This window comes from Cygnus olor, chromosome 2, assembly GCF_009769625.2.
Source record: "Cygnus olor isolate bCygOlo1 chromosome 2, bCygOlo1.pri.v2, whole genome shotgun sequence".
Taxonomy (NCBI): Eukaryota; Metazoa; Chordata; class Aves; order Anseriformes; family Anatidae; genus Cygnus; species Cygnus olor.
In genome coordinates this window covers 93593050-93610528 of record NC_049170.1, presented here as the reverse complement: position 1 = coordinate 93610528, position 17479 = coordinate 93593050, and the positions used below count along the sequence as shown (strand labels likewise).

Here is a 17479-nt window from a genome sequence, read left to right as displayed (position 1 = left end):
ACAGAAAATAAATAGACTGGCAATCCTAAAATGAAAGCTATCTTTTCGAACTCCAAAGAATGAAAATTGCTGTAATAATTCCATTATTCAGTAGGATATACATTAAAATGGGTGTCAGATTCCCAGTGGTAAAAAACAGTCTTAACACCATGAAGTTATTTGAGAGATTGATTGTCATCACCTAATTGATCCCACACTTTGCTTCCTCAAATAATTTTTGTGTTTGAAGATGATAATTTATTGAGAGTTGTATAATTATATTAAAATATTATCTATATGTACAACATCTTGTGTATTTATTAGTTAATGACTGGTTTTGAACAAATGAAGAGTAGATAGGTAGACTCTAGAATTTCCCAATATTTGAGTTATGAAGTCAGTTAGTGTACTAGTTAGCAAAATTCTAATTCAAACAAGGAATGAAAGCTACCTCCAGATCAGCTCACTTCAGTAGAGAAATTTTCTTATACTCCTCAGTGGCAGCTTTCCAGTTTAAGGTGGAAATTACATAGAAAAAGCAACACAGTAAGGTTGTATGCGTTTGTCTCCCTTGAAGTCAGATGATAGTCATGGAAGCATTACATCATCTGGATATCTTTTTACTTTCCTAAACTGAATTTTCCATATGTTGGGTTTCTAGGAAAGGAGTTCTGAAAGCAATAGTTGCACATGTGCCAGTTGTCCCACTGAAGTTGGTAAAGTTAATTTCTCATGTGCTTTGATGGAGCACAGGTTTAAGTAGCTGGCTGAATTAGATATAGACCAAGATTTTCATGTGTATTATTAAAAATAAAATCACTCAGCCCTTTTAAAAAGGCCTATCACTGAATCAGAATGTGTGATTTTCTGCAGCAGTAGGTGCCCTTGGCTAGCTATTTTTATGAGCAAAACAACTTAGCATTTAAAAGCCAACATTACTACACAAATTGGTGCAACATTAATTAATGTTAGTGTAAAAACTTTAGTGTATATAAACTACTGCACAGTTCTTTCTTCTGTAGAAAGTTCTTTTGATTTCGGTGTATTCGTTTCCCTTTCTGCTTCACTCATGTCATGTCAGTCCTGAAATATCTGGGTTGAACTGCAGGACTGTAATGAGATGTACATACATTATAGAGTACTGGTGATACAGAAAGTTTTATTATTATTTGTTTGTTTGTTGGTTTTCCCCCTTGGCCTACTGAATTTTATTACATGTTTCCTGAAAGATGCCCATTACTCTCACTTCAAATAAAGTAATCAGTTCTAAACAGCATTGACTCAGGGGGTAGCCCTCAGCAATAAGCACTAGTCTATTTAGACTGCTCTCTATTCTGTTTAGGCATTTCTTCATTTCAGACTACATGGGGTAAGGGCTGGAATGAGCACAATGATGTGGCCTCAGTGCTAGGCCTCAGAGCATACCCTGTGACATGGCCCCAGGCTCTTTTCTATTAAACTGACCTTATGTCTCAAAGCCTTATGACCTGTGACACCACTCAATTGTTATTTAATCAATTCAGTCAAAATTAAAAAGGTGTATTTTTATTTGCCTTAACACCTTTTCTTTCTGGTATTTGTTTTGGTGACCTTTGAGTATTGGATTTCAGCTGTCGATAACACACCGCATGCCAGATTGCTTTTTCTAATAAATAATGAAGCAACTTCTGAGGATTATTTGGATTGCATTGATGTGGGCTAGAAATAGTCTGCAAACATAGCCCAAAAAGAACAATGCCGTGGCACATTCTGAGACCATCTCACAGGAAATGCAGGAGAAAGAGTCTGTAGACACTGCTTAAAACCCAAACTCCACAAATGTTGTTACAATTACCTACGTACTATCTGCACCTTGAAATAGAATTAAAAGGAAAAGGTTCTCTTTTATCGCTAAAAACCAGAGATAGAGGTCAGCTATAGATAGCAGGAAAAAAAGATTTAAATCATTTTTTTTTGGTTCATTTTGCAAAAAGGCTAAAAAACAAACAAATAAACAAACAAACAAAAACATTTTCTTTGCAGTTGATTATTTATGAAAATATTTAGGAGCAGAATCATAACTTACTTTCTCTCTGTACTTTAGCATAATACATTTAAAATATATTTCTTTCTTTTCAGTTATATCATATACTTCGGTCCTGGTTTAGAAAAGTACTTAAGGCTATTGTTATACATGTGTTCACTGTTCAAATACATGTGTACACTGTATACATGTGTACACTGTTCAAATGGGTGATAATTTTCTGTTTCAGAGATGTAGAGACCTACAATTAATGGAACGAAAATGACACAATTCTTATAAATTTAGTAGTAATGACCCCAAAACAGATGAAGTTTTAAACATAATTTGCATAATGCTGCATCTTGTTGACTTTCCCCATAGCTCAAAAACAAGTAGGCAATGTCAGTCGCTACTTTTGAAATTTCATCTGGTGATACTTTCTGGTTTGGGGTTTTTCTGTGCCATTTTACCCTCTCACCACAAGTTTCAATGTGGAATTAAATTTATGCATTAACTCCAATTAACTTTGATTTAAGTGACAGATAACCTTCATTTCATTGATCAGGTAACTGTGACTCTGAATTTAAAACCTTTCTGCCCTGTAGCTCCCCACATGCAGAAACATCTATTCTATTGTTCATATTACAGACCTACAGACTTTGCAAAAAAATTTAGAAATATTGTTCACAAAAAATTTTTTGAGTGTGATGTACCTGACCATTTTTGATTTGCTTATTTAGAGAAAACCTCAATTTTTATGACAATGGGAGCAAACAGTAGGTTCTAGTGCTTCTCTTTTCTGAGCCTAGATTGTATTGCACTCTGTACGGTAAGTAATAGCTGCACGTCCTGGGATTTAGCAAGAGTAAGTTTTAATCTCTTTGAGAATCCCCAGGAGCTACAAATAGGAGTGGGAAGAGAGAGGATTACACCCCTGCTGACCTTTCCTCTTCACAGTCTGTGCTCCCCAGGATAGCACAAGTATTTAGAAATTAGTGACATTTATTTATAAAATGTCTGAGACACACAGCAGTTTAATGTATTAAAAAATTACATTAATGTAAACTCAGCTTCATACATCACTGAACATTATTAATTGGGTGTGGGGATGTGTGAAGGGGGATGGGATAATTAGGACTGACTGTCTTTTGAATACCTGCAAGTGTAAGCAGAGGAAGTAACACAGACTGAGCTCCTACAAAATAATTCTGGGGGAAAAAAGGAAAGAACTGAAGCACCAGAACACGCAGTGTGATCTTCTGTGTTTAACTCTGGAGGTCTCTGTGTATCTTTTACTCAGAGAAAGACCAGAGCCTGAGGATTAGCTGGGTCAAATTCTTACCTATAATGCTTGTAGAAAACAAAACGCTTAGAGTAATAACATGGCACAAACGTGATTAAAATTATTTTTTTTAGTATAACACAGTTTAAATATTAGGTTGGAGAATTTGTAGTAACTGAAGTAATCTGTGACCCAATGTGGATATGAGACATTCTTTACACTACAAATGATTGACATGCAAACTCTTCAGGGCACATCTACCTGCCCTGAATATTCAGTCTCTACAACTCTGGGTTATGGAAAACTATATGACATGATTGCAGCTTTTGACCTAAAAATATTCATTGTATTCTGTGCTTTTGACAGGAAGTTGGCATATTGGTATGCCTGCTAGCATGAAATTTGAAAGCAATACACTCTTTTGTGCCAGATATTTGAGTCATGGCCTTCTGTTCAATCTTACTTCATTGCCTGTGTTATCCTTTCACTGCTGTGTCTCATGCAATACAAAACTGTGGAACCACCAAGCAGTCTCTTCCCAACACAACTTCATACAAATCCAGCTCCATATTCTTAGAAAGAGCTGTCTGGGACACTTTTGTAACACAGTGATTTGGAAATCAAATGTAAAAAACAAACAAACAAACTAACTAACTAACTAACAAACAAACAAAAAAAAAAAAAACAGAAGACTCCATCCCTTGCATCCTTAGCATTAAATGGAAGATATTTAGATATCAGACATCAAAACCATGGTGCAGATTAGAAGACCAGTAAAACTGGTAAAGTTGGAGAAGCTGAAGATTGTCAGAGGAGGTATATCAAGTAGGAAAAAAGGCTGGCTGAAGAGAGGGGTGGTTAGCGTGTTTAAAAAGTGAACTGTGTGTCTGGGATATGACAGTAGTTTCTCCTGGTCCAGTTCTGAGACATTTCAGGAAGACAGGGGCTGTATTTTTATTAGGGATCTCACTAGTGCACAGAAGCATTGATAACATCAGAGGCAAGACACATCATCAGTACAGAGAAGGATCGGGATATCTCAATGAAAGAATCAGATAGCCTTGAGAATGACAGGAATAAAAGTAAGATGAAATTCAATAGCACAAAGTACAAGGTCAGTCACTTAGGGACTAATAACACAAATACTCTGCTATAAGCTGAGAGCTCATCTGTCAGAAATCACCAAGAGGAGAATGACCTAAACTCTCTAGTTGATCACAGTATGACTGTGAGCTGCCAATATACTGTGACCAAAAAAAAAAATGGCCAATGTGTTTCTGAGATACAGTACAGAGATATTTCCAGAAAAGACAGAAAAACATCAGTAGCGCCATGAAAAACCCTAATAAAACCTAATCATGAGAACTATGTACATGCTACAAGAAAGATGAACTGCTACTGGAAACAACCCAGAGAAGCACTAGTAAGATTATTTAGTACATGAATATCAAAAAGACATCAAAATAATTTAGCATGTTTAACCTAACAAACCAGCGCCTAAAGGAGATTTTATTGTTGTCTATAAATACATCTAGAGATAAACACAGGAGAAGGAGGGGAACTGTTTAAGCTGAATGCAAGGGTTGGCATGAAAAGAAATAGGTAAGTACATTCATGCTAGAAATTAGAAAGAAGGATCTTATCTAGCACAGCAATCATTCCCTGGAACTGTTTCCCAAGCAAGGCAGGGCTGTAGAGGATGAGGAATGAAAACCTAATTGCTTTTAAGGTTGAGTTTAGTAAGTGTAAAGAGATTATATAATATAGTTGTTTGCAAGATCATGGAACTGGACTTCGTCCACATGTTCCCTTCCAGCTTTAAATTCCAAAGGTATGCCACAGGTCCCCAGAGCTATAAACACAAGGTTTATACTTCTGAGAAAGACAGATTCCCAGAGCTCCATAAACTTCTAGGAGTGAGGAGACAATTATGAGAAACTTCTTTGTAATAAAGTATCCTGAATTAATTTCTGTGTTGTAGCTGAATAAAAGCATCACCTATACATCAAAGAAAAAAATAATTTGCTTTAAAACATCTTCCTAAAAAAATAGGATGACCTCTGATTAGTTATTTAGTTAAATCCTCTCAATGTTTTTTAAAAATATATATATATAAAATTAAAGGTGTTATATCAGACCTGTATTTGCAACATTTTGCTAGAATGAATTCATTCTTATGTTAAGAATTCTTAAGTTAGTTTGGCTTTTTTTTTTTTTTTTTTTTTTTTAAAAATTCTGTTTATTTATTTTAGGACTACTTGCACAAAAAATGTCCTGCTTATTTCTCAGGTTAAAGTGGTGGAAAACTCAGCACTTTCTCCAAACATGGTGTTCAGTATTTACTCCCTTCTTGTAATGATAAAGGCTTAATTTCTGTTGGAATTTGATGCAATGAGCATGCAGGAACAGCATTACCCACATATAGCACCAGATGGTATTAGACACTGATAATTATTACTTAGCTATTCTTCCAGTGATAGTTTTTTTGAAATGCAAGGCAATGGTAGCAGTTAAGCCTGACAAGGGATGAAGTACTGCTAAAAATCTGTAGATGTTGCTTGTTGAACACAATTTCATAGGAACCTACTTATTACTAAGAATTTTGTATGCAGTGGAGCAAATATATTTTGTTTGTTGGAGTTGAATCCAGCATTAAGAAAAAAAAAAAAAAAACATTCCAGGTGAAATATCAGAAGGGCCTCTAGTGTTGTCACAGATGTGGAAATTAAATAGTGCATGTGGATGTAAATGATTGCAGATCATCAAAATAATACCTTATTTTTATTATTGTCATCAATATTCTCCAGCAGGCATGAAGAAGGAGAATTGTGGTTTCAGAGTCTGCAGTTCCTCCTTTTCTCCTTGTGTCCATGGCCACCTTACAATACCACCCTGCACTGCCAGTTAATTGGAATGTAAGCCACAATGGAGACCATAGTGTCCATCCCAGGAACTTCATGTCCTCTGAAAGATCACAGGGAGTGACCATACAACAGTGCAGCTACAGTTAGTGCAATTAGTAGCTGCTCTTCAGGAACCATCAATTTTAGTTACACTTATAAATTTCAGAGGTACCTGCTGTGATGGCTACTACCTTAGGCCATAGCAACAAAGGACAGACGAACACAGTTTTCACAGGCACATGTAATAGGCTGATCTCATACACTCATCTTTGCAAAGCTCTGTATATGTTTCTTTGTTTGTTTGCTTGCTTGCTTGTTTCCATCAGAATTACTTTAATTCTATGTGTGTAATTTTCTGAAAAGGTTAGATGGCAGTGGCTTGGAGCAGCTCTACGTAACAGTGTGCTAAGCCTCAGCAAAGTTTCTCTTTCCACAGATGACTCAGAACAAAATTCAGGAATCTCTTATAAAACATAGTTTACATAATATTATTGCATTTGGGAAACTCTAGAATGTTGAGAAAGTCTTTTTTTTAATAGTAAAGATGAGAGTTAAGGGTGCTAGCCTAACAAGCTTTAGGAGAGGATAAATAGGCTGTTTTTAATGATCAGGAATTTTCAGCAAACACTGAATTTCCAGAGAGTAAGAAGTACAAGTGTAGAAATTGGCTTATGTTAGGAAGAAATTTGTTACTGCCCTGACTAGATTAACCATGGTAATTGGCACTGTTTTTTTTTTGTTGTTGTTTTTGTTTTCGTTTTTTTTTTTTTTTTTTTGTTTTTAACATATTGTGCAGTGCTTTGCAGGCGGTAGTAATAAATAATGTGCACTTAGCTGCACTATTGGTCATTCGCAGTCCTATCACAGCAACCTCCCCCCATTCAGGGAAGATAAATGTGGTTTAAATTAATAGCCAGTCCTAAATAACTCCTCAGCTGGTAAACGATGCATTTATCAGACCCAGACAGGCAGTGTCCTTTGATTCATGGTCCCCCCCTTACAATGTGAAGGGTGCGTACAAAAATTGTTATTACTTTTTAATAAAGTGTAGCAGTCAGTCTTCAGTCATTTATCAGAACTGGAAACATTCTGACAAACAGAAATATCTTAGCAGTGGATGAATGAGAGGGATAAAGGACACATTTCTCAACAAAAAATAATCACTGTCTAAATAATCTCATAAAGTCAGCTTCTAAGTACCTTAAATAAATGTATCTAACTGAAAGATACAGACTCCATGTACTGCTAAACTAAAGCCTAAACCAACCGTTACAATTTCACCTACATACAGAAGGGAAAAAAAATGTTTTCATCATCATTCTATGTAGCAGCTATTCAAATAAAAATAGGGGTAAGCTAAATAGCAAATTTCACAGTATATTTTCCTTTTGGTTTCTTAGCAGCTAACTCATTTCCAAGTAATTGTGCTCACAAATAAAGAAACAAAGTAAGTTTCAAGATTAGGAAAAAAAAAAAAAAAAGTGAATGAAGTAACTTTAAAGAAAATATACTTCTTAATGCTTTATACTTTATGAAGCGTTTATGAATTTACTGTTCCTGTAGTTTATGCACCTGCTTAGGATACAGCACGGCAAGGTTTTCCTGCCCACCAAGCCTAAGGATACCTAAAGAAAGCAGTCATTTGCAGATGAGTCTCTATATTCAACATGCGTGAACGAAGGACAGGGTATTAAACCTTCTGTTTGTCTTCATGTGTTACCCATGCACAAATTTCATCTCAATGGGTTTGTCAGGCAAGAGCAGAAAGGCCAAAACTTGCACTTTTAACAGAAGCTTTTCTAGAATCATTGTGTTAACTGGGGACTTGTTTCCTGTAAGCACTACTCATTTAAAGTGAGGCAGAACTTACCCTTTTAAAGAAACAGTGAACTCATCAGTGTGAGCACAAGAAGTGTTTAACTGAGACAATCTGACTACAAAAAGCTTCTAACATTTTTTAACACTAATCTAAAGTTTTCTAATCATCAGTTAGTCCAGACCAGTGCCCTTTTTTGCTGTTGAGCTCTTAACATACAGCATATATATACCTGTAGAAGATTAACTGCCAGGTATCACTAGCCCCGTCCTCCCACTGTGTTCACCCCACTTCCACCAGTCCATCCCCACCACAGGACCCCATCCCATCCATGTTCTGACAAACCCTACAGGATAGAAACAAGCTGGGCTTTCTGGCCCAGGAGCATGGTAGAACTGCCTGTGTATTCCTCCGACTTTCTCTACATTTCATCTCCGTGAACTGTGAATTGACTAATGGTCCAGATTCCCCAGAAGTCCACCATCACTTCTGTACCTATATGTGGAATGACTGGAGAAGGTCTGATCCAGAATTACACTTGCCATAGAATCTACAAGCTTATAGTTTTTTCTGCACCTGCCTTTGTGGCACTGTATTTTGCCAATGTTTATATGCATAGATGTGTAACAGACAAAGTGCTATGGACCATCTCAAAAGTGCACAATGGTTTTTGCAGGACAGATGCAACTTACATATGCACGTAGCAATGACAAGTGTAGTTGTTCTCAATGGGTTCTGCAGTCATTAATTTTACCTCATAAACACACATTTTGAAAAAAAGTGTATAAAAATAATTGCCCTTTCCTTCCCTTCCCATTTCTTCTAGAGGCTCCTACATCTTGTTTACACTGCAGCCATATACAGCCACAACACCCAAATGCATTATTTAATCTAAATTGATGAAGCTGACCTCTGCAGGGGATTGGGGAGTGGAAACATCCTGGGGTAGAGCTGGCACAGACAGAGAAAAGTTTCTATTAATTGGTAAGTGAGCTACTGAGTTGAATCATGAGCTCTTGCAGTTTTTGCAGTGCCACCACCTTGCATGCACATGCTCTGAGGCAGCACGCATCTCTGTGGGCAGGAGGAGCTGAGGAAGTGGCAGAAACAGGAGGAGAAGAGCTGGAGTTACCTAAAACAGGAGAATTATTATTTTGTAATTATCATCAATAAATCACACCCTGCTCATAGCTCTGCTGGGGACTTTTTGGATCCAGGATCTATGCTGCAGACGGTGGGAGGCTGCTAGAGGCCTTCAGCTGCCTCTGCTACTTTTTGGTACCACTTTTTTCCTGGGTCTGATGTTTCAGGCTGTGTGTGGGTCTAGGTGCTGCAGGGTGTGGGATGGTTGAGAGGTTGGCCAGTGCTAGAGGGGTGCCACTGTGGGCTGAAGGGCTATGCATGGATGAGGCACAGTGGAGGATGAGGGACACTCCTGGTGGTAGAGTGGCTGAGGGTGAGACCCAAGTGTCACAAGTGAGATAAGAGGAGAGAGCAGAATAGAGAGGAGGAAAGAGGCAGGACAAGAAACAGGAGGAAGCGGAGGAGGCATGTGGAGCTGCAGCACAGCACCAGTGCAATTATGGCAGTATATTACAGTGGGGACTGATTGTGTCTTTTCCTCACCACTTACATCGAGTGCTACCATTCTCTGGGGAATTTCTTGTCCCAAGTCTGGGTCTCTCCAGCACCCCTGGGGCTGACAGTGCCTTCAGTCCCACAGTCCCCAAATAGCTCTTCTCCCTTCTCCTGCTGCTAGTCAAATTGGGGAAGACCTTTCTCATGGGAACAGCACCACCTCCTCCCTACAGCCAGGTGCTGAAGAGAAGTTGAATATGAATGGCTGCTCAATGAGGTACCTTCTCCTGTAAATGTCTTTCTTCAAGATCTTCTTCCTACACCAGGTGCTCCAGGAAGAATCTCAGTCAGGGTTTCTCCAAGAGCATGCCCAGCTTCTTAAAATGGTCCTCTGTCCAACTTTAAAGGTTGCACCCATTCTGTCCCAACCCAACCTGTGTTGCTTCTCTGCCTATTATTCCCTTGCCACTGTGCTCTGTCTTGACAAGGTTGTCCTTCTACAGCACACGCAGGAGTTGGAGGCTTTGAGGTGGGAGATGAGCTCCTGGACAGTGATGCAATACAGCACTTTCCTGCAGCATGCAAGAGCATTCCAACAGAGACAGATGCACTCCATGCAGAAGGGAGAGTAGTCTCTCCCCTCAGAGGTTGCCTTCAGCACAGGAAACTTTCTTCCTTCCTGCCTGACCAGCGATGGAGGACATTATGACCCTCCCAGGTAATAAGCTTCAAACCTCACCTTTTAAGCTCGGGTAGCTGAACCATGGAAAACAAGCAACTGGCAATATCTCTCCATAGCTGTTCATTTACTTCAGCATTGTGTGTTCCCAGAAGGCCTTTTTTGTTTATGTTCATCAACTGACTGACTCTTTCCTGGGTAACATGTGAGATGCAGCAATCAAAACTCCATCTAGTTGTTGCTTTCCTGTGGCCTACCACTACCATGTACTGGGGATGAACAGGAGGGGAAGGCAGTACTGGGAAGAAAGGTAGAGAATCAATGATAGTAAAGTGTCCACTGGTGCTCTAGTAGATGACCTGAGTCTTTGTCTTCAGTGGGACATAACAATAGTGTTTGTTGGTCAATACCTTGCATACTAGCGGGGTTTCCGTTTCTGTTTGTTTCTATTTGCATACATATTTTCTTCATTTCTTTGCAAGGTCCATTGTTACTATATTACCATCCCTTTTAACATTACTGAACACAGTATATCTAGGAAAATGTATGAATTTTTAATGTGTATGTTCTTTAGCTTTTATACCACAGTCTATTGCTCATTCCTGCTTGATTCCAGCCATTCCCCTGTACCTTGGAGCAGCAGGGCTGCAGAGAATTCCTGTTCACAATCTTCAGCAGTCACAGACTTCCTAGCATCTAATGTAAGCAAACTTTTATTAAATACTGTTTAGGCAGGAGCTCTGCTGGTGCATCAGTTAAGTCTTGTTCCTCTTCCTCTGCTTAATTTTTATGTTTATTGTATCTGATGTCAACCTTTAAAAATAGTGGAATGTGAAATCATTTGTCAGCATTTGTTAAAAATGCAACCCTGGTCATTAATGTATCTCTTCATACTATAGTGAAAAAAGACTGCTGTTTGTACCAGGTCATAAATATAGAGCACTCCCCTCTCCTCTTGATGTTCTGTGCCTATGCAAAGATCATGGTATGTTCTTTCTCTGTTAGAGGGAATGAATTGCATGTACTGGTTGGATGCCATATTGGGAATGACCTGTCAAGGATGTATTTCATTTATATGGAAACAGCCCTGTCATGCCTAGAGTTGACATCAGTATAGTCAGGCAGGTTGTGTGCCCATATGTAGCGCTGTTTCTCAGAAATCTTGTTAACTTCAAAATTTCTTTTGAAGACTGGAGCATCCAAAACTGTTGTGCTCTGAGACCAAAGGATGCCTTTGGAAAGAATCCCTTCATTGGATTTCTGAAGGCTAGAGGAAGAGCCACAGGTTGCACAAACCAGTTCCTAAAATGAAAATAAATAAATAAATAAAGATCAAACTTTGAGACATTCATTTTTTTCTAAACTATATCATATTGTCCTCTTGCAGTAGGAAAACTGTTACACAGCTTTTATATTGCATTATTTGAGCTTCATCCAACAATTTTTGTCTGGGCCAAATGCCATGGCATTGAATTAAAAAAGGAAGAGTTCAGTCATTAATTTCACTGTGAGTATTATCTGAGATTATATGGCAACTTTCTCTGCTTAGTAAGAAAATATTTAACAAACAAATATGTTTATAAATAATAACAAATAGTCTGGGGAAGTGATAATTATGACTCATGTTGGGTATAAATAAAGATTAAAGTCTTCTGCTGGCATGAATTGCTCATAATGAAATTTTACCATCTACTTCTGGTTCAAATGTGCAAGAATATAACCCCATCTTTGTGAAAAATAATTTAAAATAACAGATAGAATATAAAAATGAGTATAGGGAAAGATGTTCTGGACAGCAGAATATATTAAGTTTCAGAATAATCTCCCATGAGAAATGATGGAAGTCACTTGAGAAATTTAGAATAAAACTGGGAAAAATAACCCCAAATTAATGACAGGGAATGATTCAACATTGGTAATGAAACAGAATAACAGGTCATATTTTCATGAAGGCATTTTTTTTCAAACGTCAAGTTTTGAAAGCTGATATTCCAATATGTTAACATATTGATGTTCTCAGTTATCCAGTAATTATGATTCTGAATTCTGTTATGTATTTCCTTTGATGATCTTCCCTCACAAAATTACAATCAAGCAAGAAAAGGATGCCAATTTTAGGTGACAGTTTCTGAGTATTTGGCTAATTTTCGTCTTTCTCTGTTCCAAGCTATAATGCTGATATTATTTGTTTAGTTATTTTCACTAAAAACATGATTTAAACAAGTGGAAAGTGGTGTTTAAGAAAAAGTCTAGATAATTAAATTGATTGTGATGAAAGAGCCTCTACAAAGTTCAAAATCCACAGATGGCCTAAACCCGAGATTAGCTGTTTTTCCTTAATTTCAAATATATTTGTCTTCTGTCACTCTTTCTTCTATGGACAAAAAGATTTTACTTAAATTCACTCAAAGAGAGAGGGCAATGTTGCAGTTCTATTGCATAATATTTTGCTTGCATTAGTGACAACAAAGTATACAAATACCTAATCTTCTATGTTCAGGATGGCATAACAGGAACAAAAAAAAACAAACAAAAAAACAAACAAAAAAGATTTTATCAGCTTGTTTTGTTTTGTTTTGTTTCGTTTTCCTGAAACTAGAAAAGATAATCTGATCATAGCATATAATATTTGCTTGACTGAATAACTTAATTCTCACTTTGTGTGAAATCTTTACAGACCACCTGATCTGCTCCCTTGAAACTCTTTGAAGAATGAGCAGGCACTAAGATCTAACATCTATTTTATAAATGTTACAGAAATTAATTTTAAATATAAAAAAATTAGAGCTCTGGAGGAGGTATTGAATCATTTTTCTCTTCTTATAAAATTCCACTCTTTTTATTTCTATATGAGCTGTAATATTTTTAAACCTACCTTTTTGAATTTTAAATGTGATTAGATTATTATTCTAAATTTTATTTCCTTGACCATCACCCAAATTAACCCATTTGAGATTTCAGTGAGTATCTCTAGCCAGATATGCCATTTTTCTGCTCTTCCTCTCACAAGCATCACCACCTTATGACATACCGTGTGCGTGTCCTTGTGCATTAGAAGCAACAACAACAATAGCAGTATCTTACTCTTCTATGCTGGAATAAATTAGTCCTTTAATTTAGTTTCATGAAAAAAATACAAGCTAGAAGCAATTCTCTTGTGTATAGACCAACATTAAGCCTCATACACAGGTAACAGTCAATCCATTAACCTTTGCTTTTAGCTTAACCTGTGTGTCCCTCGCATCACAGTTGTTCCTCCTTTTAATACCTTTTCCTTAATAGTTGCTCACCCACAACTGAAAAGGGCAGAGCAGCTTCTCATGACATTGACTGTGCCACTGCAATAATAAGCTTCTCTCTCTCTCTCTCTTTTTTTTATTTTTTTTATTTTTTTAACACCTCCTGCCTCACTACAGTGTCAGCAACCATTTCTTTTTTCTTTTTTTCTTTTTCTTTTTTTCTTTTTTATTTTTTGGAAGGTAATCTAAAAAGAGCTGTAGAGGCAGAGGTCATGTTAAACTGTAACGCAAATGTTATTCCTCGATTATCTAGCTGGGGTAAATGTCAACTGCTTCGGGCTAAAGCAATTGGAAAAGCAGAATGTGTGAATCTTACAAAGGGAGAGAACTGGGGGAGGGGAGATTTAAACTGGGCCTAGTTTGGTGGCTGGTGTGTTAAACCAGCTCTTCTCTGTATTTCTTCTCTCCAGCATACAGCAATGCTGTATCAGCTGTAAGTTGTCTGAGCAGAGCTTTCCTCGCCCATTCTTTTATAATGTGTGCCTGTAGCAGAAACTTGTGTGCCGCGGCAGTGACTTCAATGGAATTTCAGTGACTTCAATGGCATTTAGACACTTGAGGAATCAGTGCTCATTCCACTTACTGAAGAAATGAGTAGTAAATAATATGAGAATAAAGATATAGTTAATCCCTTAGAACAAGAGAATATTTTAAAAATATTTAATGTACTTTGCACTTTGAAGAGATGAAGAATGTATTACATGTAAAGTTATGTATGATGTAGCATCAGTTCTAATTATTGTTACATATAATACATTATGAAAAAAAAATGCATGGGAAAGCAAACAGTAATCTTTATATTAATAAAGAACAGACATTTGATAATATTGATACATAAGAATATATTTATTAGCCATCTATAAATATGTCCAGTACTGAATATCCCTGATTATTCTCTCAGTTCTGTATCATCATGTATCATTATTACTGCCACTGATTTCAACAGTTGATTACAGCATAGACAGAAAAGTATTGTAAGTTGATGCAAACTGAATATTAAAATGATAAACACAATGAATCAGAAATTCTGACAAGCTTTCTGGAAACTCATAGGAAGAAAAGTCAGATCTTACTTTATTTCCTTTTTCCCTTTTGGAAGTGGTGAATTCATTTCTCTCATAAAGGGGGGACTGTGGTTGGTACTCTGATCTGGAGTGAGCAGATCAGTTTAGGCCAGTTTAAGGGATTTCTGCTTATCGGTTAAAATGCAGAAAACACTGGTATAGGTTCTCACCCACCTCAATGCAAAGTTAAGTGACTTAAACTGTCACAGCTTTAATAACCAGCTAAGAACAATAATACTTAAAATACCTAAACACAGAGCATGCCCACTATATTTTTGTACCTCAAGGCCATGAGCTAGTTATGACACCAACTTCCACTTAATCAATATGAAATAAGATACAGACTGAAAAATCACTATTGTGAAGACTACTGAGTTCTCACAAAGAAATAAAGTCCACAATTTCAGCTGGTCAGGCTGTACATATCCTCAAACTATAGAACACATCTTCACCTTGCGGGAGTCTTAGGAAAATCAATGACCGGTCAGAAGCAAAACTTCATACCCCAATGAAGTTTTATCATCTGCCTGACGCAGATAATTCAGGAATACATCACCCCCTGTGATATTCTCAGTTCAGCCTGGATTGAATTTCTGTTTCACATTTATGTAAGTTACTCTCATCTCATGGAAGTAAGTTAGAGTAAGACACATGACCAGAATATGTGACATTTACTATATGTCAACAACAATTATATTTATGAGTCATTTCACAAAAATACTCAGCTTTACAGTAGTCCTCTAGGGCTGTGTTTTACCTTTAATATATCAAAACACTTTGGGAGATGAGAGAGCTTGACTATCTTGAGTTGGTGTGAATATTAGACTCACTGTGACACAAAGCATATCTGGATATAACCAATTATTTTGTACAAGTGGAGGAAGAAGCTGCCTAGGATAGTGTCATGGCTGCCACAGAGGACAAGAAACCACTAGCAAACACTTGGGTAGTATTTTTAGCAAAGGTTAAACCTGTCCAACAATTTCTTCTGAAAAATTGACACTGGGATTCCACTCCAGTTCTATGGAGTGGGGAACACTAGGAAGAAGGTGAGTGATAAATACACACTTGATCTTAGGCCTGGTAATGTAGCTTTTTGAAGTCAAATCTCAACCATGGCCTCTATTATAAAAGCTACTTTTATGCCATTGTTTTCTTTCCCGGAGTATTGTGATCAGATAAGTAGTACAATAACTTTGCCTACATAAAACATTCCTGAAAGTTGCTTTTGGGTTTCCAGATTAAGTGATGAGTTTATTTCCTGGTGGTGAGAGAATTTAACAAACAAAAAACAAATATACAAAAATCCATTAGAACTAATTCACCTAAACAACCTGAGTGAATCACTCAGTGCTCTTCCCTCACTGAGGAAATAAGTCAATGACTTGATGATAAAGATTTTTATTTTTTTTTAATGATATAATAACAATATGATGAAAAATGTGCAGTATTATCTACCAGCTTTCCAATCTCTTTTCAGTAAGCGCACATGTACATCATTATTTTTTTTCATCTAGGGTCACCCTTATAAAAAATTAGTGGGTATTTTCATATTCTTTACGAAAGGAGCACACTTGTAAAAAGCATTACCTTAACAGATTTTAAAAATTCACAAAGAAAATTATCAAGGATTATTGGAACATATTTGATCTTTACAGTTAGAAAGTTTGGATGGAAAAATAGATTTAGTTTTAAAATGTCTGTCACTAATTCTTTGTCTGGCAATTTGTTGCTAATTATTTTAAAAATTATTGTAACTTAGGAAAGTGTGTCTGTTCCAAATGGAAGATAGTGTATAATGAAACCATATGGTTGCATAAGAATGTGAGGAGGTGACTAGGTTCCTGGCAGTTCTGCATCACTAGATTTCTGGTGTTTCATGACTCCCTAAATTAAAAGCAGAAAACAGTAAGTTGGAAAAACTGGCAGCAAAAGTTTGGTAAATATTGGTGAGAAATAAGGCACACTTTTGTTATCTAATAAAAATGTTCTAATCCAGCTAAAAATTTGGACCTAGTGTAGGAATCATCTGATAAAATTTTATAACCTAAGTCAGAACTTCTGACTAGCTAGAAATTCTATAGAATCTGTGAATCAGAGCAATGAGTAGTTGTACTTCTGTTTAGCGCAATGCAGCAAACGTAGTTTACTGAAAAAGCTGGCTGATGTTGCTGAGACTTCTCTCATTTTTTTTTTCAATGGTCTTGGGGACCTGGAGAGGTTCTAGTTGGCTGGAAATTGGTAAACATCGTCCCAGTTTTCTAGAAAGATAAAAAGAAGAATCTGGTATTTACAGGCCTATCAGTCTCACTTCAGTGCTTGGTAAAATTATGGAGAAGATTATTTTGGGAGTTATTGAACAACACTTGAAAAACAATGTAGTCATCAGTCATAAACAGGATGGGTTTATAAGGGGAAGGTCATGTCTAACTAACTTAATTTCCTTTAATGACAAGGTTACCCATCTATTTTATCATGGGAAGTCACTAGAAGTAATCTTTTGGGATTTCAGCAAAGCTTTTGGTATTGTTTCTCACAGTATCCTGGACAAAATATTCAGCATACAGCTAGACAAATACATAATACAATAGGTAAACAATTGGTTGATGTGTCAGGCTCAAAGGGATATAATAAATGGCGTTACATCAGGGTGATTACCAGTTACTAGCGGGGTTCCCCAGGGCTCCATTTTGGGGCCACTTCACTTCAATGTTTTTGTAAATTGTATAGATGCAGGACTTGAATGTATATTAAGAAAGCTTGAAGATGATGCTACATTAGGAGGAACTGTTGATTCCCTCAGGGGTAGAAAAGCGTTGCAGAGAGATCTTGACAAATTAGAGGACTGGACAATCACGAGCTGCATGAAATTAACAA

At 36.9% G+C, this 17479-nt stretch overlaps 1 long non-coding RNA gene across 4 annotated transcripts in view; it reads left to right on the top strand.

Annotated features, from left to right (window-relative positions):
• LOC121065940 overlaps positions 1–17479 on the top strand; it is a 101180-nt gene that overhangs the window by 68175 nt on the left and 15526 nt on the right. The window contains exons 10-13 of one of the 4 annotated variants that reach the window (XR_005817416.1): positions 8809–8966; positions 10064–10278; positions 10856–10940; positions 11429–11576. This is a non-coding gene — a long non-coding RNA (uncharacterized LOC121065940). Of the gene's footprint in view, positions 1–8808; positions 8967–10048; positions 10279–10855; positions 10941–11428; positions 11577–17479 lie in introns of those variants that run through there. The other 3 variants (XR_005817420.1, XR_005817413.1, XR_005817418.1) reach the window with 3 other exon arrangements.